The following is a 26,213-nucleotide window of genomic DNA, read 5'->3' as shown; positions in this document are numbered from 1 at the left end:
TTTGATGTAGCAGTAACTCTCTAAAGAGTGTGCTCTGAGTGAGAGAAGAACATACCCCGTTTGATACCATGCTTCTACTGTATAATAGAAGTAAAGCAAAAATCACAACATTTGGTATATTCTGTTTCTTAAGCTAGGTGGGTGTTTTATTACTTTTCTGTAAACTGTACCTACATGTTATATGTAGCCTTTGGGGGAAAATGAGGTACCTATTAGAAACTATGTATTGTTCTATGTTACAATGCATAAGTAAATCAGTTGGTAAACTGAAATTCTCATTTCATGGTGACTTCATAGCAGGGATATAATGATTCTAAATCTGTTATCTATGTGCAGTCCTGTGTCCAAGACTGTCTCCTCCTCACATAGAGACAGACCTTGGAATTGTAAAGATGCCTCCTCCCACTCCAGTTCAGCCCTGCCTCATTACCTAGCTGAGAAGGAGATTTGCAGTCCCCTGCCCAGCAGAAGCAGATGAAGCATGCAGTTTTCCTGGGCTCTAGACTCCGTGTGGAGGTGTGGCACCTTTGATTTTACACACCCTCAGCTTCTCCTCCAGAGCACACACGCGGCCAGCATGCCAAGATGTGACCTATTCAGACATCAGTAACCTCACAGAACCTGGAACCACCCTCACTTAAGAACCTCAGATACTGCTTCTGGGTCTGGCTTCTTGTACCAGACTTCTCCTTCTCTTGGGGTGGACTCTTCTACAGACAGGCTTTCCCCTCCTCACCACCATCACCACTTTTCTCTACCACAAGACTGCTCAGCTTCCAAGTATTTCAGAAAAGTACATAGCTGCTGGAGAGGGAGGATCATTGGTTTCACACACCCAGGCTTTACTTGGGCCCTTCAGGAATAACCACAACAGAGATATCACCTTTCTTGGTAGAGTAAAAGAAGCGAAGTTCCAGAGTTTGATGGTTTGTATCAGGTTAGAAATATTCCAACATCTTCAACTGTATTTCAATCCTGACATTGGACTGCTTACTAACTCTTATAATTATTTTATCTGTCTATTTTGATATGCATCGTTTTAGAATTCTGATAGGGTTGTGATAGCCCCGGCAAGTAGAGTTAATCATCATTAATGCCAGATGGTTGCAGAAAACATTGAAAGGGCAGAAGCCGCAAAAAAATTCCCAAACCTCATGCCACCCCTTCAAAAATTATTAATTATACACAACTTAGAAGCTTTCATTTGAATGTGGTCGATTCACTGTGGCTGTGCCTCTATAATTCCCTTTATCCTTAAGATTTTCCGTGGTCTGACACCAACATCACTTCGGCTTGCAACGAGTTAGTCCTGTTGCTTTTCCAATTTATATAAGACATATTTCCTTCTGAATTGATCCCCCTGGACAGTGGTTTCCAGGCTTTTTAGCTTGCAAGTCTGTATTTGATTTGAGGTAGACTCATAGCTTTCAAAAAAGTGTTGAATGCCACATAAATATTTAAAGACGATAAAAAGGAGTTTTGAGAATTTGAGGTCGAGTTCTTATACAGCTAAAAAACATGGTTGAGAGTCACTGACAAAGTGTATAGAAAAGCACAAGAATAGGAGACAGACATGTCCTAATTAGGATGTCACTGTTTTGGTGTAGAATCTTCCAAAATGAATAACACTGTGCCCATCATTCTCTTAAGTTCGGAATAACAAAGCCTACAGCCCTGCACTGACATCTTCTGTTCCACGTGGGCTAGTCATTCTTTTATTCATTGTGTTATTCATGAATATCATGATCCTAATCTGACTCATATTTCAGTAATTAAAGAAAAACTTAGCTATGGTTCTCAAAAAAACATGTCTCTGCTTTCAGCTATTTTTTTTTTTTTTTTGGTGTGTGTTCTTCATAAACTTTGGGAGTTTTCACAGTAAAGAGGAATATCAGTTGTAGCATCCTCATTAGGGAGATGCATCTGTTTACACTAGCTTTTTTCAGCAAATATAGGAAGTGTATTAAAAATGCAAAATGTGATCCCTGTATCTGCCTCTCATAGAAACTGCTAAATGTTATCACCCATAATGCACAAGAGTTGGTAACTTTTTGCACATTTTCATTTTCTCATTATTTCCTTTCCCAAACTTAGAAAATTAAGTTGGCAAACTGAAATTTCTCAAAAGCTTCAGAAAGTGGTTTCTTGGTCTTTGAGTCATTGACTTAGTCAGCATCAAATAAATTGCAGAAGAGGGGAAGAACTTGGTGAACATGATTAATATAAATAACCATATATGTAAGTCCAAATCTCCCCTTTTTCCTCAAATAACCTTTATCAAGGCTCAGACAATTACCATATTTCCCATTCCACTTAGCTTCATGAATTGGCTTCTGTTAATTAGTTTGAATTACTATTGTTTTCTTTTTAATTATAAAATAATTATTGTTCTTTTTTGAACATTTGAAAAATACAAGAGACTAAAGAAAACTATTAACATCTGCTGAATATTCCACCTTCTAGAGACAATAAAAAGCTTCTTCACAGCCTAGGGAACAATTAGAATGAAACAGCAACCTACAGAATGGGAGAAAATGTTTGCAAACCATAAAGCTGATAAGGGGTTAATATTCAAAGTATATAAGAAACTCCTTAAACTCAATAGCAAAAAAAAAAAACAACCTGATTTTAAAATGGGCAAAGGACTTGAATAGACATTTCTCCAAAGAAGACATACAAATGCCCAAAAGATTTATGAGAAGATGCCCAACATCACTAACCATGGGGAAATGCACAATAAAACCACAATGAGATATCACCTCATACCTGTTAGGATGGCTGTTATAAAAGAAAAAGATGACGGGTGTTGGCAAGGATGGGGAAGAAGGTGAAACCCATATTCACTGCTGGTGGGAATGTAAACTGGTGCAGCCTCTATGGGAAACAGTATAGAGGTTCCTCAAAAAACTAAAAATAGAAATGCTGTATGACCCAGCAATCCCACTGCTGGGTATATATCCAGAAGAATTGAAATGAGGATCTCAAAGAAATATTTGCATTCCCATGTTCATTGCAGCATTATTCACAATAGTGAAGAAATGGAAACAACCTCCGTGTCCATTGCCAGAGAAGTGGATAAAGAAAATGTGGTTCGTTACAACAGGATGTTATTTAGCCTTAGGGAAGGAAATCCTGCCGTTTGCGACAACAGGGATGAACCTGGAGGACACTGTGCTAACTGAAATAAGCCAGTCACAGAAGGACAGATACTGCATGATCCCACTTATCTGAGGCATCTAACCTAGTCAGACACGTAGAAGCAGAGAGTAGAATGGCGGCTGCCAGAGGCTAGGAGGGTGGGCGGGATGTGGGACCTGCTGTTCAGGCATAAAGCTCATTATGCAAGATAACTGATTAAGTCCCTGAGATTTGCTGTACAGCATTGTGCTTATAGCACTTACTAATACGGTATGGTATCCATACAATTCTGTTGAGAGGGTAGATCTCATGTCAAATGTTCTCACCACAATAAAAAAGAGAGAGGGAGAGACAAATAGATTTTGTCTTAACATTCTCTCTCTCTGTTGAATGTTGTTTTGTTTTCAAAACAAAACTTGAGCTCTTTAATACTGCATTACCACTGAATTACCTTGAAATGTAAAGTTGATATTTTTTGTGAACTGGCACATTGTTCTTCCTGCTGAATTTTAAAATTTGACTGCTGAGGGGAATTTCATTTTCTCTCATCTGAAATTACAAACAGATCTCTTCTGTGCCTGAGTTAAGCAAGAAATTGAGGTAATTAAAGATGAGTAAAGCTAAAAGTTCCCTGAGCAAAATCAAAGTTAAAAAAAAAAAAAATTAAAGACTGCCATAACTGAAGTAGCATTACTCATAAATCTTCTGGGGGTTGTGTTTTTGTCTTTGTTTTAATTTTTTCTCTGTTTTCTTTTTCCGTGTAGGTTTAGATCAACATTCGAGTCCAAGAGACCGGTTGGAATGGATTGCAAGCAGGTGGGTTATTGCAGTGGTCTTTTCTTCATTCCTGTAAATGCTTGCTTGTTTGTCTAGCAAATGTTCATTATGTGCCCATGGTGTGCCATTCCACAGCACTAAAACGCCAGTGCATCACATATAGGCAGGCAATTGCCAATTTATGAATTTCTAGCCTACTGTCAGTGCCCTCAGCCAGAGGCCACCAGGAACCCCTTTGTAGCTGAACAAGTTGGGTTTATTACTCACCACAGCACGGGGGACATGGGGAACCGTGGGGCATCTCAGTAAAGAGGGAGTCAGAAAGAACCTGTTACAAGACTTAGGCTTGGACTGGGTGATTGGTTGGAAGAGGGTCTAAGGAAGCAGAGTTTGCTCCGGATGGGATGTTGTTAGAAAAAGAGGGTATTTCTGTGTTTGGGTGTTTTATTTGGTTATTTTGGCACAATAACCATGTTTTTTGTCTGTGTTTAGATAGAATTATGACGTGGTCTTGCTCTGTTTCATTTTATCCTTGTCTCAGGTGATCTCATCTGGGGTTAGAGATTGTTTGTGTCCAACGGGAGAATAAAATGACCTGGCTCTGAATGTCAGACCAGCTCGTAATAGGTCTACCTGTAAAACTCAGTTCCAGATATCGAGGGCTGCTTTCTTTTGTTTTTCTTCTGTGCTGGCCTGGCCAGGGATTCTCCTCCCCACTGGGAACAGACCCCCAGAGTCACTCTGTTCCTTCATCCTGCTTTGCTTAGGGTGGCTCACTTTCCACCCTTGCCTCTGCTGTGGCCACCTGCCCAGGGACTCCTTTCCTGCTCTGTGGCCTGTGCCTGAACAGGAGCACAGTCAAGCCCCTCCCACACTGCCTGGATCAGGTGAGGAGGCAGGTATACTGCGGGCATCCCTTCCTGGAACTTCCAGGGTCCCGGGCATCCCAGTTCCTCTTTTCCCCTCACTCCCCGCAGTTCATCAATCTCCAATCATCATTCATTCTGTGGACTTGCTACCGTGCACTTCTATTCACCTTCGTTGCCAATACCTTAGGCCAACCTACTGTGCACTTTCAATAGCAGTTTTAGCCACCTGGTCTCCCTGCTGTCATCCTTGACCCTTACGACTCCTCCCGTAGACTGCTTCTAGAATAATCTTCCACAAATGCAAATCTGACACTGTCCTGTCCACCTTTAACTCTCCACGACATTTAAGACAAAGACCAATCTCATTCCAAAGCTTGTCATGATGTGACCTCTACATATCTCTCCAACATGTAGCTTTGTCTCACTTTATTCTTAGTACTCTAGCTGCAAGACAGTTCTTTTTGCTACTCAAATGGCCTCTACATGCATATTTCCTCCCATGTCTTGACCTTTACACATGATCTTCCCTCTACTTGGAACCCATCCTTCCTCGTTTTCTCTCCAACCTCCAGTTTACATCTAATTCACCCTTAAAACCTCAGCCTAACCCTGCCTTAAATAAGAAGCCCCAGCCCAAGCAGCTCCCTTGTTGAACGCTACCATAACCCACGGTCCCCTCTTCATAACACTTAGTGCCCTTTATTATGATCACTCAATGTCTGTTTTGCCCAAAAGACCATTCGTTCTGCAAGGAGAAGCTTATCTGAGTGGTTCATAGCTATACCCCAGTGCCTGGCATGCAGTGGATGCTCACCATAATATTTGTTGAATATGTGAACATATTAATCCATTAATTAAAGTTGGCATACAAATAAAAATGCTATAGTAAGTGCCACTACATTATATATCACTGTTAGTCCTAAGGCCTGTTCTAAATTTAATAAATAGGATTATATAAGCTATCTAGGGAAATTGATTAATATGTCAAATACTGTTCTGTGGGAAGATTGGACCTGAATTCTGGTCAAAAAGAAAATCATAAATAACTTTCCATAACACATCTCAATTATAGTAGGTGGGCTGTCCATGATTTCTCACGTACCTTTGTATTAAATTCTATTTTCTGTTGTGCCATTTAATTTTTATATTTTTTGTCTCCTTTCTCTTCAAATAGATCATAGGAACCTTGAAGACAAGGAATACATCTCTCATTTATTTGTATTTTCTAAAATTCCAAGCAGTTTCAGACGTACACCAGGAATAGGGTAAATGTTGGTCTATTAGATTTGATTTCTGCCCTTAATGAATTGGGCTTGCTTAATAAGATAATCAGTTTCCATGAAATAAATAAGTGACATCTGCTTCCTCTTGGTCTTGTGAATTATTGCTCATTCATTATTCATTTGGCCACTCACTGTTTATAGGACCTTTGCATATTGGCTCTATGTTAAGTATTTGTTGTACAATATGAAGGAAAAGCAGCTGTCTTCTTTTCAGGAGTTAGTAAATAAATTAATAATCATAATGTTAGATAAATGCTAATGGTATAAGCACAGAAGAAGCATTAACTCTGACTAAGGGAGTATATGAGGTCTTAAAGAGGGGGGAAGAGAGTGTGCCCAGGTTATTGTTTTCAACAGCATAGAGGTATACAAGAGTAGGGGAGTTGGGGCCTTCCCTGGTGGCACAGTGGTTGAGAATCCGCCTGCCAATGCAGGGGACATGGGTTCGAGCCCTGGTCCAGGAAGATCCCACATGCCGCGGAGCAACTAAGCCCGTGCACCACAACTACTGAGCCTGCGCTCTTGAGCCCGCGAGCCACAACTACTGAAGCCTGCGCACCTAGAGCCCGTGCTCCGCAACAAAGAGAAGCCCCCGCTTGCTACAACTAGAGAAAGCCCGTGTGCAGCAATGAAGACCCAATGCAGCCAAAAAATAAATAAATAAATTTATTTAAAAAAAAAAAAAAACACGAGTAGGGGAGTTGATTGGCATCCAGGATACAGGTAGGCTCATAGTAGAGAATAAATTGGGAAAAGTATGTTGGATCTGGCTTTGGACTGTGAGCTATACTGTTATGATTTCAACCTGTCCAGTGGTGTGTAGATGCCATAATGTGCCGCCCAAATCCCCCTTCAAAAATAAAGGATTTAACTTCCCCAACTGCTGCCAGCAGAAAGCCCTCAGCCCTCCCTGATTGGCCCCGCTTCAGGGACTGCCTCAGCTGAAGGAGGCCATCTCATCGAAGGTCATGCCTCCTTCTCATGGTGGCCCACACTCAGTGACTGATTGACATGGGCAATAAAGCCTGGTTCCTTGACCCTAACTCAGGACAACTCAGACGGGTTGTCGCAACCTCAGAACTCCTCAGATGAGGCCCCATGGAGACAGATTCTCAGTTTCACTTCTCCCCCTGCTTAATTCTGCAATTTTTTCTTCCTTTCCATCAGTGTTGATCCTAAAACCATTCCCTAATAAAACTCCTACACAGTAACATAGTTTCCAAGTCTTCTTACGTAGGAAACCAACCTGCAACAGGTGGTGGTAGGGAGTCATCAAGGGGTCTTAAGCAAGAAAGTGACACAACCAAATATATATATTTTTTAACATGAGCTTTCCTGCACTTACGAACACTAATTAAGTTTTAAAGAAAAATGCACATCAATTAATTTATTTCATTAGGTATTATTCCTGTAGGGCTGAAAAAGCTGGTAGGGCAGCTGCAAAAACATGTAGTGTTGATTTTTTTCAGTGATGGATCATTTCTCTTCATTACTGACACCGTATTCATCTTTTCAGGATATTTTTTAAACATCAGAATTTATTAAACTTTGAGAGCAAAAGAACTATAAAGTAAAATATTTATATGTAGAACTTGATAATCAGGAAATTATTCTAAGACATAAAACACATTCCTGATGTATCATCCTAGGTATAAAATGGGAAAACAAGAAATTTTCCCCAACATTTATACTAGCTTTTAAAATTCTCTGACTTTACTATGACCAAAATTGTTTAGATTCTACAAAATGGGATTGTTTTGTTCCACCATCAGATGATTGAAAAATGCATCCTTTTAATTCTGTCTTCCAAATGTTTAAATCCTAAAGACAGATTAGGTAAACCAATGCAGAATCGTATTGAATAAGGGTTGCAGTTGCCCTTCGATATTCTCAGTTCTTTCTTCCACCTCTGTTGAAAATTATCAGATTACCTTTACATTATTCATTCAATCTACAGTTATTGAGAATCTATTATAAGGAAGTTACAGAGACTGGTCATAAATAAAACCCATCCAAACCTACTAATGGAAGACCCAACCCCTGACTTTTCCTTCTCACATATCGTTGGGAGTGTCTCACGTGAGTTCCCATAAATCCAAACACCACGGGGCCGGCTGCTGTGTTGGTGATCCTGTTTCCTTCCTCCCCTGCTTTGGCTCCTTAGTGCTGAGTACGACCATTTTTACTTTCATGGGAGTTTTCCACATGCTGCAGGCACAACAGTCTCCTGAAGGCACCCCTGGGGTTCCCTAGGCCTCGAAGAGTGGAAATTCTCTCATGCCAGTCTCTCCAGATTCTCCTCAGCCCCAAGTTGAAGCACTGGAGCGCTGCAGTTGTCAAAAGGCTGTGTTTAGTTCAAAGAGCAGGATGGCCTCCTCCCCTGTTCTGTGTTTCACCCTGTCGTGGGGGTCTGTCTCCATTTTACTCCCTCAGGCATTAGTCCTCATACTGGTACAGGAAATGAGCTGCGACAGGGACATCATGCTGAATGCAGACTTGCTCTTCCCTTCAGTAACTAAGGTTCTGTCAACCTTTTCGTGCCCAACTCCTTCTCTTGGAATGATTTTCCTTCCAAGAATCCTCTTCATTCCTTGTACACATAGACTTATATGGATCTATCCCACAGTTCACTCAGTATTTCTGAACCCTGTAGTGGTCACAATTTAGACTGGAGATACTGCAAAACAACAAATTATTATGCAATGTCTGCCTTAAGAGATTCTAGAATTTCTCTAATTGCTAACACACCGCAGGACGAGTTGAAGCCATCAAATATTTGTAGATGTCAAGGAGAAGAGAACAAATTGCTGCTGTTTCCAAGTACCCCACTCTTTTTTCTCTCTCAGATTATCATAAATTCCAGATTTTTTAAAAATAATTAATTAATTTATTTATTTTTGGCTGTGTTGGGTCTTCGTTTCTGTGCGACGGCTTTCTCTAGTTGTGGCAAGCGGGGGCCACTCTTCATCGCGGTGCGCGGGCCTCTCACTATCGTGGCCTCTCGTTGCAGAGCACAGGCTCCAGATGCGCAGGCTCAGTAATTGTGGCTCACGGGCCCAGTTGCTCTGCGGCATGTGGGATCTTCCCAGACCAGGGCTCGAACCGGTGTCCCCTGCATTGGCAGGCAGACTCTCAACCACTGCGCCACCAGGGAAGCCCCAGATTTTTATTAATATATTTGTAAAAGAATAACTGATTCAGTACTGTTCCAAATTTTGAGAATCACCTTATCTCACAGAAACAAGATTTAAGCATTTGTGTGATGAGGGAGATTTATTTAAAAGGTTACTGAGAATTTTATTTTAATACTTTAGAGTCTTTCTTGACAAAAGGTGATAGTAAAACATTAAAAGGGTTATCATCGGAAAAGTGGAAAGAGGATTTGTGACACAAAGTCAGGCGAAAAAAAAAAAACCTTTATGAATTGTATCGTATTAAAAATATTGTAATTTTCAACATAAAAAAATTAATCCCTATTCATCATTCAATAGATCATCATTTAATATGAAGGACAGCAGAATGCACTTATAAAACGCTGAATAAATTTGCATTTTCGAGTAATTTACTTTTCACTAACATAATTTGGATGACTCAAGTGAAACATAACGCAGTCAACTGAACAGATTATTTCAGGTATAAATTTTACAGGCAAAATATATGTCAGGTACAACTCACATTTTTATTCCTAAGAGAAATTTTGAGCACTCTACAATGATAATCATGTTGCAAAAATCATAAAGTTCCAATATATTTGAATGACTTAATTTCGATAAGACTTTCTTTCTTTCCTTTGTAATCATGAGTTCAACTTCTGCATCCAGCACTTTCATTATCCAGAATACTATTCTATGTCATTCAGAATTGTTTCTTCATACACTGAGGGTTTATTGCAGAGAACTACACAAGATGTTAGGATTTGTTAGAATAAAAAAAAATCAAAATTGTATTTGAGTAGATAGCAACACTGATATTAGCTATCTGCATTTCCAATTCCAGATAGTTAGGACTACTTGATTTTTAAAGACATATAAGGAAGAAGTCTACAACCTCCCTGTATCACCATTTCCAGCGATGAACAGCCCATATTGCAGGAAGTTTGACACAAGTGCTGTTTTTTTTTTTTTTTTTAATTAATTAATTAATTTATTTATGGCTGTGTTGGGTCTTCGTTTCTGTGCGAGGGCTTTCTCTAGTTGTGGCAAGTGGGGACCACTCTTCATCGCGGTGCGCAGGCCTCTCACTATCGTGGCCTCTCTTGTTGCGGAGCACAGGCTCCAGATGCGCAGGCTCAGTAATTGTGGCTCACGGGCCCAGCTGCTCCGCGGCATGTGGGATCTTCCCAGACCAGGGCTCGAACCCGTGTCCCCTGCATTGGCAGGCAGATTCTCAACCACTGAGCCACCAGGGAAGCCCCAAGTGCTGGTTTTGATTTACAGACTTACACCCCGTGTTTCTTTAAAAAGAAAAATAAGTTAATGTTATCACCTTGTCTTTTCTTGAAGGCCTGGGGGTTAAAAGCCTAGGAGAGAGAAGTCAAAAGGTTGGTGATGTCTAACAGAAACAAGATCTGTACAGAAAAGCAGCAGTGCACTAAGACATTTTATTTAGTTTGAATTTGGAAGTGGTCTTAAAAGAGCTTAGAATGCCTAAGAAAGAATGATCCTTTTTTTTTTTTTTTTTTTTTTTTTAACTTGGAACTATACAACCCTATTTGGAGCAATTGGACTAATATTGCTACGAGCCAACTGGGTCCTTACAAGTGGAGTTCATCGAATCTATGCTACTCATAGATTTCTAGACAAGTCTACCTTACACCTTACCACTTGAACACATGGTCAACACATGAATAGCTCATTCTTACTTTGAGCAGATACAGAAACAGTTATAAATTCTAGACCAAGGTGACAAAATATTTAAATTATACATTCTAGGCTTGTACCTTCCAGAGACCATTTAGCTTAAAATGTGTATGACTATTAAGGTTTTTATGGGGGGAGGGTGTATGAAACATACGCACACATTTGCAACATATATGTCTTTTAACCTCCAGATTTTGAGAATACTTTTAGCAATGTGAGCTGTATTTTTTTGCTTTTGGTCTACCTGATTTCAACATTAAGCCATGTGTAAAAATTAACTGTGATGACATTTATAGGTCTCCATGTAGCATTATGAGAAATTTAAAATTAGTTTATATTTTAAAATATAGCCTTAGCAACATTGTCAGTCGATAGTAAATGATAAAAAGAAAATCTTTTGAAAGTTTCCCCATGTTTCCATCAATAAAATATAACTAGACTTATTTGAGATGTCCATACTCTTTCCAATTGAAAATATTTTTGTAAGAAAATAATTCTTCCTTCATATTTTCATGCATTTAACTTATTATTTAATAAATAATCTATTAATTTATTAAATATTAATATTTATAACATGTTAGTGTTTAATATTTATTAATGTATTATTATTATATTCATTTAATTTAGTTCTTTGCAGAATTTTAATGACCATGGTTTTTGTGGTCTCCTCTGTTGATGTATAATTTACATAGTTTTTAATTTTATAAGGATACTTTGTAAGAAGCATGTGCTCAGTTTTGTTCACTGTGACCAAATATATTTTTGTGGTGCTCATATTTTCACGATTCTCACAAGCCATTTTTTAAGTAGAGAGGCAATTTTAACATGATTTGTGTTGATTTCCAGAAATCCAGGAAGTTTAAGCAGATTTAAACATTCACTTCATACCATCTCACAATGAACCTCATGCTGTGGCCAGTTGCATTTAAATCTTATGACAATTCTCATGATAAGAATTTGTTCTGTTATTTTAATGTTTTATGTTTTGTGTTTGAACTTGATTTTTGGTTTTGAACACGATAAACCATTATTTTAATCCTTATTTCTGGTTATTATGCCTTTGGTTCAATAAGGAACTCTCATTCATTAGTCATTAATTCTTAATTTTATAGACCAAGCAATTTAATTGTGCATCTCTAAAATAAATATGGTGAAGTTGAAAATATTCTCTGAGGAAAAAAATGTACTAATGTTTATTAGCAAATTTACTAATAATTACTGGTATACTACGATTAGTGAACTATTACAGATCAAATTCAAAAGATAACAGTTCATACATCTTCTTTTAATAAAAATACATCTCTAATACACAACATATTCTTTTGGGTGTGACAAACCTTAATACACTCTCTCAAATGATGACTCATTTCTCCTGTCAAAATCCTAACTTTACCACTGGGTATTTTGGGATATGTTACTTAACTTCTCTGTGCCTCAGTTTGCTTACCTATAAAATGGGGATAATAGTAGTACCAACTCATGAGCTGCTGTCAAAATTTATATTCGTTTTCTATTGCTGCTGTAACTAATTATCACAAGTTTACCTTCTTAAAGTAACACCCATTTACTATATCTCACAGTTCTCTAGGTCAGAATTCCAGGTAGAACATGGCTCAACTGAGTCCTGTGCTTAGAGTTTCACAAGGGCAAAAACAGCAAAACTATGTTTCTTTCTGGAGGTTCTAGGGATGAATCTGCTCCTGAGCTCATTCAGGTTGTTGGCTGAGTTCAGTTCTTTGCAGTTATAGGACTAAGGTCCTCCTTTCCTTGTGGACTGTCAGTTTGGGGTCAGTCTTTGATTTTACAAGCTGTCATTATTTCTGCTCATGCTTTCCATGTGTCTCTCTCCAGCTATGGTGGATTGAGTCTCTATCATACTTTGAATCTTTCTCGCTTCTGCTACATCTCTCTGATCTCCAGCCAGAGAGAGTTCTGTGTTTTTAAGGGCTCATGTGATAAAATTGGCCCATAAAGATAATCCAAGATAATCTGCCTAATTTAAGGTCCATAATCATATTTATATCTGCAAAATCCCTTTTGTCATCTATGTAATATATTCACACGTTCTGGGAATTAGGATGTGGAAATCTTTGAAGGGCTATTATTCTGCCTATACCACAAGATTAAATAAATTAATTCATGGAAAGTGCTTAAAACAATGTTTGATTCAAAACCGGTTCTTATTTTTTATATTTTAATAACTGTGGAGTTTCATATATACTGTGTACCATGACATCATCTGCATCCAACAGTTTGTACTGACCCACCACCAGTACGATGGGCTGTGGCTGTATTATTAAACCACAACATTTTAAAAAAAAGTCACTCTGCCACAGTCATTTTTTGTGGTGTCAAACTAAAGGGATATTTAAAAATATATTTAAAAGCTAAAGTCAAATTAGAATATATCTTTCAGTTGTGAGTTATCACTTTAGAAGAGAAATTTTATGTATTTAACTAGGAAAATAATTCAATCTGAGCACCTGACAGGCTTTGGGCTATTGCTATCACTTTGACATTAGAAAGTTAACAGCAAGCAGGCAAGCTTATCAATGCATTAAAAAAAAAAAAAAAAAAAAAACCGTTGTTTTAGGGTGCCAGTTTGATCAAAAACTCAAACACAGATATATTTTAAGTCTACAGCAGTTCTTGGTTATAGGAAAGTCATCTCAATGTTCTTGAATAGGAATCTATTAATATTTCCAAAAGATTTTGAAATTACAACATAAAATGTAAAATATCTCATAGGAGACTAGAACATCCCTTCATAATACATGGAGTCCAGCTGGAGAAATATTTAGGCCTGAGGAAGGTTTTTGTAAAAATATATTACAGTTGTTTATGTGAATCCTTTTCTGTGGCTTAAGCTCTGAAGAAAGAAACTGTGCTTCTTTTTACATTTTGGAATCTTTAATTCTACGTAGAAACTTGCTATATAGAGTTTGTTAAGTGGAATTTAACATGTTGCTTAATAAACATAGCAAAGTAAAAGGAAAATTAGCTAGGCTTCAATACCCATAAATATGTTAAGATTTTCATTTTGGCTTTCATATGAAGTATGATTAATTATTCAATTTCACAGAGTAAAAATCAAAATGAAACAAACAGGGAGAACTTCTAAGGTACAATTTCCCTCCAGTCGCATTACAAGATTAAAATCTGTATATCTGGAGTGTTATATATTTTCCGGATGCTTTTCAAGCATTTAATTTTCTATTTATTGCTCTAAGAGTCTGTCATTACTTTGATGTGGCAGATGAAAAGACCAGAAACTATTTAACATGCTAAAAGCTAGTAGACAAAACAGAGCAAAAAATTATACACACAAAAAGCCCTAATGATCAATATGATCCTCATAGACTTTTTAGACTGACATCTCTCAAATCCTTTAAGTAACAAGATGATTGATAAATAAATACACACCTTATTAAATACAATGGCAAATTGATTTGTTCTGAGAATAACCTCTAGGGCTGAGAGGAACTAAGTCTCCCCGGTTCTGACTCTGAAATCTATACTAAATGGAAAAGGTCAAATAGAAAAACAAAACTTCAATAAAGGGGGGGTTGAGGGAGAACTAAAAAGGACACATTAAAAAAGAGAAACAAACGAAAAAAACTGTTCAGAACGTGCCCATGAAGCCATTTATAATTCCTGGGTATAACTCACTATTTAAATTACTTGTCTCTTAATTATCTGGGCTGCAATTTATCACCTGGTCACATGTTTTAGGCCGAACACAGGCTAGACCAGAACAAAATAGTGATCAATGGGAATTAGTTCCATGATGTACTGTTGATCACATATAAAACAAGGAGGATTTAGGGTTTGTCACTTTGTTGAAAAGGGTTTATTTTCTTCCACAGATGCAGCCATTAGTTAGGAGGGTAACATATGGCTGGAGGGTAATTAAGATGCTGGTGCCTAACAGAATATGAATAAATAAACCCCATTACATCTCTTTGCCCCTACTGGCCTTTGTAACAGAACTTTGGCCCATAAATATCAGTTCTATTTAATGACATGGGGAATTCTGAGGGAAAAGCAAGTTTAGGGAAGAGAGGAGAGGATATCCAGAATTCAGTTTGCACATGCTAAATTTAAGATGTCTGTTAGACATTCATCTGTTGGGATCAATAGACAGATAAATCAAACTCAAGAAAAAGGCTGGAGATATGAATTTGGGAGTTAAGTATATGATGGTATCTAAAGCCACTGGGAAAGAACGAGATTACCCTGGGAATAAAAGACAGCTGAGGACTGAACCTGTGGTTCTCTAGCATTAGATGTCAGGCAGAGGAGAAACAAACAAACAAAAGGAGACTGATAAGAAGCAGCAAATAAGAAGAAAAAAGAATGGTGCCCTACAACACCAGTCCTGAGGTGTTCTAAGAAGGAGGGAGTGACCAATAATGCCAAATGACAGTGAGAGGCCAAGTTAAATGAGGACTGAGAATTGACCACAATGTTTGGGAACAGGGAAGTTGTTGATGACTTGAAAAAAGTAGTTTTAGTGGAAGGATGGGGACTGCAGTAAGATAAGAGAGTGTCAGGTAAGGAAACGAACATCATTGCTCTTTAAAGACATTTTGCCATAAAGAGGAGGAGAGCTACGTGGTAGTGGACAGAGGAGCTACCGTCAAGGGGAAGAACTGTAATGTTTTTTTTTTGATTGGAGATTCTAGAGCATTTGTGTATGCTGCATTGGGAGGGAAACATTGATAATGCAGAAGAGAGGGATAGTCATTGTAAGATCAGAGTTCTAGAGGAGCTAAAAATGGTACTCCTGGAGGAATTAGTCCTAAACAAAGCCAGAGAGTTCATTGTCCGTTACAGGAGAGCGGTTATTGATAATGACAAGGGCAAGAAGACAAGAAGGTCTTGACTGCTGCGGTGGGTGACTGACGCCAGGTGGAGGACAGGATCATTGGAAATGTGAATATGAAGGAACTGAGTGGAGGGTAAGCTAATGGACGAATCATCTTGGCACAATCTACGCTCCACAGGCAACAATCATTAGAAGTTCCTAAAGAGTGTTTTACACACACCCATGAATGAGAACAGAGTGCCTCTTGCCTTTGATCATAGCTACTCTGAACTCTTCCCATGCTGGCTACAGAGGCTCCTAACTTAGAGTTAGGACAGTTCTGCAGTTTGCTTCAGGACAATAAAGGGAAAGGTTTACCCTCTGCTGTATTACACTGTTCAAGTGCTGCACCTGAAGGCACTGCTCTCACTTTAAAATCACAGCGTGTTTCTTTGTGTCTTCTTCAATTTCTTTCAACAGTCTTATGGTTTTCAGTGTACAGGTCTTTAACCTCCTAGATTAATTTTTTTCCTAGGTATTTTATTCTGTTTTTGCAATTGTAAATGGGATTGTTTTCTTAATTTCTCTTTCTGCTTGTTCATCATTAGTGTATAGAAATGCAACAGATTTTTGTATATTGATTTTGTACCCTGCAACTTTACTGTATTCATTTGTTATTTCTAATATTTTTGTGTGGTATCTTTAGGGTTTTCTGCATATAAAATTATGTTATCTGCAAATAGTGACAGTTTGACTTCTTCCTTTCCAATTTGAATGCCTTTAATTTCTTTTTCTTGCCTAATTGTTCTGGTTAAAACCTTTAATCCTATGTTGAATAAGAGTGGTGAGTAAGCATCCTGGCCTTTTTCCTGATCTTAAAGGATAGTTTCAGTTTTTCACCATTGAGTATGATGTTAGCTATGGGTTTGTCATTTATGGCCTTAACTATGTTGAGGTACATTCCTTCTATAGCCATTTTATTAAGAGTTTTTATCATAAATGGGTGTTGAATATTGTCAAATGCTTTTTCTATACCTATTAAGATGATTTTAATCTTTTATTTTGTTGATGTGGTATGTCACATGTGGATTATTTAAAAATTAAAAAATAAGGAAATGAACAAACCCAAACAAACAAAAACAAACACATAGATACAGAGAACAGAGTAGTGATTACCAGCAGGGAAGAAGGGTGGGGAGAGGGCAAAATGTATATAGAGGGTCAACTGTATGGTGATGGATGGAAACTAAATTTTGGATGGTGAGCATACTATAGTGTATACGGAAGTTAAGATATCATGTTGTACACATGAAACTTATATAATGTTACAAACCAATGTTACCTCAATTTAAAAAAATAGAAGAAAAACTAAAATAAAAAGAGACACAAATCACAGCACGTTTTCTCCCTGGGGGCTGTTATGCCAGAGAAGAGGCTTGGTCCAGGTGCTCTGACTACATTCCCCCTTCAAATTTCAGATCTTGTCACAGAATCCCGCTCATTGTGTCAGACTCTTTTTTTCTTATTATAAATTTTCTCTTTGGGTCCCAGTTATTGGAATTATTTATGTTTCTCCTACCAAAAGAGTACCAGCCCTATGTAAATTAGTCATTGAAAATATATAATGGGTGACACCTGCAAGCTATATCTAAGTATCAGTTACAGCCCTGCTGGGAAAACCAAGGTGTCCATCACACGAAATAATACAAATAAGTAGAAAACATGCAGGTCTTAGAGTACAACGGTAGAGCCCAAGGGTCAACATTGGAACATGCTCTCATGCAATTTCACAGAGCATTGCTTGGTGTGGAGATTTCAACTTGCATAGCCTTGATTTTAAAAGTATCCTTTTGCAAAAAGAATATTCTCCTGTTCAACCAAAGGTCCTGTTTGGATGGGAAATATTTTACATGGAATGGTGAGAAAAATGGGGACACACCCTGGCCAGATAGACAAAGTTATCTTCTGAATAATGAGTGACAGATACTACAGCTCAATCACTTTCCCAAGCAGGAGGCTGAATCCATACTCCTAAGCTCCTGGGGACAGCCAATTTGGGAAGGAAAGCAGGAGTTACCAAGAGGAAGGCAGTTGGTTCAGGTCTCCTACAGATTTCTTGTCTCAGTCAGGACTGCACTACAGGGACAGAGGTTGATAATACATGACCTTGACTCATTGTTAGTATTGCTGATAAGTTTCATAAGGCAAACGATTAGAGATGTCGAGAAGGAGAAGATAAACATATTAGCAACTGATCTGAAGTTATAAATAGCATAATTTATGGATATTAAGATGTGTAATGGATATTGGGATGATTTTCAATATAATCTTCAATAATGAAATCAGAAATCATATAAAATTAAAGTCACAGCTAAAAAAGGTCAGAATTAACTTTTTTTTTCCTTTTGAGGCAATAATCTTAAGACTTTATAGCTCATGGAGACACAGAATCTAGGTATACATTTCAATGAATCTCAATTTATGAGACATTTTGCCTAAAGGGAAAAAATGTACCTGTTGGAAGTATATTTTTTTTTCTTTTCCTTTCAACAGGAAAAGTTCAGCTAGCTTGAGAAAGAGACGATTCGAAAGTCTACATCGCTTCTATAATTCACATCATGACATTTCACTGTCAGCTATTATTTCTAAACTATTAACTTTTATGAAAGCTTTTTGGACAATGATGTTGATGGTTAATAATATCGACTTCAAAAATATCATTGGATAAAGGACACAATTCTCATGGCAAATTCTAAATTCTGAATATTTCCTTTTTTTTTTTCAGAGGAAAATGTTGGGGCAATAGTTCAGCATCATCATGTTTTCTTTCACTAAGAAGCATTATTATTTTTTTTCAATATTAGACACCTTTAAGATTGATGCTGCCCTGAGAGCATCGTAAGAAGATTTTCAAACTTCAGGTTAAGATGGCCCCTGCAGGTGGCTGCAGAACCATGGTGATGTACACAGTGCCTGACACACAGTAGGTGCTCAAGAACCAGCTGCTGAAAGAGTTATAATAGCTGGAGCAGGTGCTTTATCCCAATTGAGACTTGATAGTGATTCAAATATTAGGCAGGAAAAGCCAAAGACAAAATCAACACAAAATATGCCTCTTACTGCATTAATTTTTTGGCTCTACATTTCCTTTCACAGTTTCTGCTCATAATGTTGTAAACAGTTCCAAAATTCCTAAGCCATGCCAGTTATTAATTTCTTGAGAAAATTCAATTTTATTTTATAAAAAAAGCAAAAATTTCTCTAAATCTTGTTAGTAGCGTTATTTAAGTTTCACCTAACTAACAATATAAACTCAGGGATTTTTAAGGATATTAACTAGGGATACTTTTAAGGATATTCGGGCATTTCATGAACCGTAAAAAGGAGTTGTTACATTCTAACATTTGAACTAATATTTTTCAAATATTAGTCCATTAAGATTTCATTTCTCTGATCTGATTTTTTTCCTGAGGCTTAAAAAAAAGATATATTTGTTTATGTAAAGGATCAATAGCAAAGTGATTCTCAGAAGGAAAATCATTAAATTCTTCTCCCCAGTGGTAATAGAGCTCTACTCAATAAGGCATGAAGTAGTTTTATTTCTTATTAATAACTCCAGATAAACCACTCTTATTTTTGAATGTGCCTGTATCTCCAGGTTTAAGTTAAAATGCTCACATTCCTGTTGGCCACTGTCTCTCAAAGCACAAAACAGAGCCTGGGTTTTTGTGCATCTTCATAGGGAAACCTCAGAGTATCCACTCGGGAGAGCTAATTCCTCTGCCCGTGATCATAAAAGAATCCCAAACTTCCAGGAGGTGTCAAGTCCAGGGGGCAGGGCAGGGACCACAAAACCATCCCTAACAGTTTTGGTGCAACACAGAAGAATTTCAAGGCATTGCCAAGCAGCATTCAGAAAATAGCCAAAAGTAACCAAGCCTCCTTGTAAAAATAAGGTCTGCTGGAGGCTGAGTGACTGGTCTCTGTCTAACCAGGTCATCATTTTTGTTCCTTTTATCAATCTGTAATATTAACTCAAAAATTTGAAGAAATATCACCTGGAACTCATATAGCAACTTTCAATTTTCAAAAATATTTTTATTGATATCATCCCAATGTGATCCTCAGAACCTATCTGTAAGAGATATTTCGTAAATGGGATCGCTGGTATACAGAACAGTAGAGTAGCTGTCAATGGAAATTGAGCGTCCGGGTGCCACTCAGATCTCATGATTCTGAACATCAGGCTCTGTGCATAGTTCACTGCTGCCCTTTTGCAAGGAAAGAATTTAGAATTCTCATCTTTGCTCTCATGACAGAGACATTTGGAAAACACAGACTCACTAATTATCTACATCCTAGAGCAAAATTTGAGTTAATTGACACCATTTATTTTCATGGAGGAATTTAGTCAAGTAATTATGAAAATTATTTCAAAGAACAAATCTGTTGGCAATGATGGACTCTAATGAGCAAATATTAAGCTGCTACATTAGTTCTCCAAAATTAGTGCCCTTTCTCTCTCTTCTTTAAATGTAGCAATTTCTGTAAGAAGAATTAGATCTTATTAGTCCTTGACATCAAAAGCCACAGGGAACTAATTACATAAAGTTGAATGAATACCTTAACTTTGTTGTGTGGAAGGCCTTGGCCAAGCTGATTCATGAAAAGCCCCTAAGTAGATATAAGTGGAAAACACCTGGACTCTACAGACACAGAGAACTGTGTAACTATGGCTGAAGATGGCCAGCTGTCCACAGAACCCTTTTCCTCTTCCTTCTGTGCTACTCACTAGAGGTGCAGGTAGCCACCTGACTTACTTCTAGCCTATAGAATCTAGAAATAGAAGTGATGGGCATCAGTTTCAGGCCTGCTCCATAAAAACGTTTCCAAGCCCCTTCCCATTTACCAGCTTGATGAAACAAGCACAATGGCCTAGAAGGCATGTGCTGAAGATGACAAAGTTGCAAAACAGTGCAAGCCCAGAGCCCTGAATCACCACATGGACAAGAGTTGTCTACCAATCAGGAACACCAATTTTGGAAGTTATGAAAGAACTAAACTTCTATCATGTTTGAGCTATTACACAGGTAGGGGTTTGTTTATGACAGCGGGTAGCATTACCTTAACTAATGTGTGTAACACCAGCATATGCACAGAAAAGAGGAGTTTGCATTAGAATGGTTCAGCAAGATTTCAAGGCTTGGAATATGAATTGTTGGCATGCCAAGATTGTGCTGAATAACAGAATTAATGTCTTGCATGGAATCATAATCACATGAGTATTAGTGTGGCCCTTTCAGGAGGAGTGAAGCTTAACATCCAGTGTAGCCCTCCTTTCCGGTTCCCTTAGACTAGGAATATTCCTCTCCTGGAGCAGGGCATAGACCATCATCACCCCTCCACTCCCCCCCGCCCCCCACCCCGTGCATTGTCATGAGGAATGAAAGGAGGATCAGGAGGCCGTGATCACTCAGATGAATCCATTGTCCATGCTCTTCTCATAACCCCTTGGTATCTGAATAAGCTTGTGAGTAGGATTACTCGGTGTTGGTGATTTCTGCCATCAATAAACTGAGTCCCAGCCTTAGTCTTCTCTGATCATTTATGTGTGCAACTCCTGTGTCTAGAAAGCAGAATTTATTGAATGGTAATCAAAAAGCAACTTATTTTTATCCTCATTGTACCTGTAAAACTATACTATGGGGGCTCCTTGGTCCTCTTCCCCTGGATGAAAGTTGGGAAATACCATTTTTCTGGGTGTTATCATATAGAATATAAGTGCAATTCAGTCATTACTTTAAAATTCTATTAAAGATTCATGTTTGGTCCACTTCATTCTTCTGCAGGAAAGCCATCTGCAGGGGGAGAGTGGAACATTTCTCTTCCCCTTCCTTGTATTTAAAACTAGTCACAAGTATTTAGACTGAGAAAAATAAAAGGTCTGCAGATTTAATTATGTGGAAATATAATATCTGATATCTAATAATCCAAAAGTATAAAATTAATATAACAAAAGTGAAAATGTCTAAACTTAGAGAAAAATTAAATTAAAAAATTTTCTCTGTTAATGGTTATAATCATTTCTTAGCTACTACCCGTTAGAAACTATTGAACATCAGCCAAATAATAATTTTGAATTCTAGACCTTAAATCCTAATTTCATCCAGAACACTGGTGTTTGTTCTTAGGAAAAAATAATATATTTTCTCACTGAATTATAATTCAGTGTGAGAATGTGTTACCTCAGGCAACCATATGAGATATTATTAAAAATGCAATTTATTCTACTACATAAAAAATAACTAAAAATGCTCCAAATCACAGAAGTGATGTAACCAATGAACTGAAACATATTTCAAATCCATTAAATTTCAAAGTATGTTCGTCCTACATCTAAACACAAACTAGCACTCAAGAAAGTCAATGCTGTTTATTAAAATCTAAATTTCATTATAAGAAGAAGCGTTGTGAAAACTGTTGATAATTGTTGAAGCTGGGTGAGGAGTGCATGGTGATTCATTATATATTCTCTCAATTTTTATGCATGTTTGAAAATTTACATAATAAAAAATTTGTTGTGATAATCGTGAGAACTCATTCAAATAAAAAGATATTTATACTTGAACCAATTTATTTAACTCCTAATAGAAAATCAGAGTGGCTCTTTCTCTGGAAGTCAATTTCCAAAAAGAAATAAGTAAAGAGGGTAAAAAATATGGAACAGAAATAGTTGCCAATCAAAGGGGCAGACCATTTCTAGGAAGTGCAGAAGGCTGGGTATCACTCCAACACTGGGTTCAGGTGTAGCATAAGAACCAGAAAAATCTGAAGTTATCACATTAAGTGTGCACCTTCATCAAGGTGAAAAACCTCAAAGGTACAAATTGATCTCCTGTGCCAATCTGAATTTAAACGGCCATTAGTGTTTCAACCACTTTGCAATGTATAATCACCTATAGAACTATGTATAACCAGAATCCTGACTTTTGTGACAACGAGTGCCTTGTTTCTTAATAATGTTACCATATATAGATTCACCCCTAAATGATATATTGCTTAGTTTTGTCTACTTCTGAACTTTATGTAAATGGAATAATATTATATGTATACTTTGTTGACTCATTTCTTTCATTTAGAAAATCATTTGAGAGGTTCATCCATGTTGATGTGCTTAACAAGTGGTAGTTGTTCAGTTAATCAAAAAGCCAGTTTAAAATGAGTAGATATACAAGGAATACATACATCTTAAGCATTTCTACTTAAAATATACAAATACATGTTCATTTGCCAATCTTTTCATGTGGAGCTTTTTCATTAAGCATGGATCAGATGATCGAAGTTCTATATCATCTTTGAGCAAACCAATATTGTATCATCCTCAAGCTTCAGTTTCACTTTCTTTAATATGGAGCAAAAAAACTTTAATGTGGTGTATGCAACTTAGGTTCCATAAAATCCAGGACTCTTCAAACATATTTCATTGGTTTGTTTATATCTAATGAAATATCACAGTTTCAATGTCACACACATTTGGCACTTACAGGTTTGGTAACGATCACAACTTACACTTAGTAAGTGTATAACTCAGTTGGAAGTAGCAGAAGTTCGTGGGCTGGCCAGAGAGTAGCCTCATAGCCATGAGGCTAGCTCATATGCGCTAAATATCAATTGGTATGATTTACAGAAGGAATGGAGAGTGGCAGTTAAGTTGGCCAAGTGGTTAATTCAAAGTTGGTTAAGGAAGCTTCTATTGTATTTCCAAACCCAAAGTGTTAACTGAATTATTCTCAAATTATCTGTATTCTCCAAATATGAATTCATTCACTTTTCCAAAATGTTATTTAATTTTCATAATTTTCATCTAATGCCCCTTCCCCAATATACCTGCCATTAATACCTATTGATTCTAAAGTATTGTGGAAGAATTCTGTTCTAGGTGGTCATCACCATATTATATTTTTTCATAGAATGAACACATAGAGAATTAGCCAAAGTAAGTGTGTGTTTGTGTGTGAATGAGGCAGTATGTAATATTGGTGGGGCAAAATTCAGGAGATATTTCAAGCATCATACATTTTTTTAAACCTCTGAATTCTTTCAAGAAATATCAGTGTTTCATGGTGGCTGATTGAGTTTTGATGTTCCTCTCTCTTTGTTTCTCAGGGATTAGGGATGAACTCACAAACTAATTTTAGCCAATATGGGATTATTTTATCACTAATTACAATTTTACATACCATGGTCAAGTACCATCATTTTAGGAAAAGAAACTGTGCTTTTCTCAAGGAATCAGAATAGATAACAGCTTAGAAAAAAATAAATACTAATCAAATTCTTTGACTTGGAATTAAGAACGAAACATTTTAAGTAAATTTCTGAGGTATATATATTAATTTTTCTTTGAAAGTAGAAACATACAGTAGGAAAAGTGAATGGTAGAGAGAGGTAAGCACCACCTCAACGTTCAGCACATCTTCCTTTCCTCAGTTTCCAAGTGCTCTCAAAATATGGATAAAGTTAAGTCGGAGCTTTCTAAGAATCCCAAGAAGAGAGAGATGAGTAGCAACTCCTCTAAATGCCTGACTCCCAAAAAGGTCAAACTGATAAACTGTAGTAAAAACAATCTCCCTCCCCACAATACAATCCACAGGAAAATAAAATAAAATAAAAAGCTCTAGATATCATGCATGTATCATCTAAAATTATGCATTGTTAAAAGAGACAATTAATTTGATGGAAGAAGCTCTGGAAAGTTCCACCGTGTGTGCTGGCTACCTTAGTAATTCCACCTCCCAGCCCAACAGAGAACATTTAGTGAGCCCAAAGAGAAGTCTCAAAAGGTTTCTCTTTGACCTTGGACAGCACTTCTTCCCCTAAAGACTAAAGAATGACTTGACATTCAGTAGATTTTCCTCACAGTGAGGGGCGCTCATCTGCCTCTCCCACAGGTGGAAGAAGGAGTTAACAAGATTGACTCAGGACTGTCAGGCTCTGTCACGATTGTTCCCAATCTTGAAAACGCACCCACAGGAGACTGAACAAAGTACATTTACTTAATCTCATAAGACATAATAAATTATACTAGACACAGTTAAAGAAAGATTGATGTTAACCTTTTCTTATTCCTTTAATATATTTTGGATATTTTGAAGTTGTCTTAAAAAATCTAGCAGGGTATTTGGGCCCCTATCCAGGACTCTGTTACTCCATTGTATGAAAAGAGACCCAGCACTGTGAGAAACACACATTTCCTCCTTTTAATAATCACTCAAACTGATTTTTTTTTTAAAAAAAGAAAAACTATTAAATTATTTTAATTGTTTAGACTAGGAAAAGAGATCTATTGGCAGGAAGTAAGCAACACAATAGTCTTTCAAAACCCGTAGTATTTATGTAATAGCCAAATTTACCAAATCCCAAGTCAGGAGATGCGTTTTGATCAATATGAATATATTTATGCTAACATACCTGAACAAATAGATTCACAGAGGACAAAACTAAACAATCAAAAATTAGGACAAACAATTTTCAGAAATTTTCTAGAAAATGTATCAGTGTGTTTGCAAATTTCACATTGACTTCCAAAATTTTTCAGGATCAGCCTTCAATAAAACTACATTTCAGGGGCTTCCCTGGTGGTGCAGTGGTTGAGAATCTGCCCCCCAATGCAGGGGAGACGGGTTCGAGCCCTGGTCTGGGAAGATCCCACATGCCACGGAGCAACTAGGCCCGTGAGCCACAACTACTGAGCCTGCGCCTCTGGAGCCTGTGCTCCGCAACAAGAGAGGCCGCGATAGTGAGAGGCCCGCGCACCGTGATGAAGAGTGGCCCCCGCTTGCCACAACTAGAGAAAGCCCTCGCACAGAAACGAAGGCCCAACACAGCCAAAAATAAAAATAAATAAATAAATAAATAATTTTTAAAAATACTAAAAACAACCCCACTACATTTTATTACATAACTTCAGTTCTCTCTGTAATTGCTAGGAGTCAGGCTCATAATAATAGCAAGATCTGTAGAATAACAGACCTGATTCCATATCTATTGATTACTAACTAGCTCTTTTCATCTTGAGCAAGCCTCTTAAATACTCTGCTGCAATTCCTTCCATTTGTGAAATGAACAACAATAATTCCTATCTATAAAGTTAGAATGAGAATCAAACAAAATCTACAAAAATGATTTGAAAATGAATTATAGTTACATATATATAAAGTATTATTACTGCACAGAAACCATTCGTTAAGTTAGGAGTCAGCTAAAGCCATCTCAGCTCAGGGTGTGGCACAGCTGAGATCCTGACTGCATAAGTAGATCACCCATCACCATTTCCTTTTCTCCATTCTTTCCTAATAAAACAGATCTCTCTTTTCTGACTTCTTCCACAGCTTCTTAGGCAATCGCCAGATTCCAAACCCTTGTCCTGACATGTTGACACATTCTTCTAAAATCCTCATTGGTCCCTTTAAGTTTTCTT

The 26,213-nt window shown here is 37.4% G+C and overlaps 2 long non-coding RNA genes across 3 annotated transcripts in view; one reads left to right on the top strand and one right to left on the bottom strand.

The window, feature by feature from the left end:
- LOC309665589 lies at positions 1-25,611 on the top strand. The gene is made up of 2 exons (XR_014266548.1): positions 1-10,161; positions 10,473-25,611. It is a non-coding gene; the product is annotated as an uncharacterized lncRNA (long non-coding RNA).
- LOC309665579 overlaps positions 1-26,213 on the bottom strand; it is a 227,053-nt gene that overhangs the window by 4,602 nt on the left and 196,238 nt on the right. The gene's annotated exons all lie outside the window — the stretch shown is intronic.

The sequence above is a fragment of the Balaenoptera physalus genome, assembly GCF_965194825.1.
Source record: "Balaenoptera physalus genome assembly, chromosome: 8".
Classification (NCBI taxonomy): Eukaryota; Metazoa; Chordata; class Mammalia; order Artiodactyla; family Balaenopteridae; genus Balaenoptera; species Balaenoptera physalus.
Note: the sequence above shows the minus strand (reverse complement) of the source record. Positions and strands in the feature narration are given on the sequence as shown.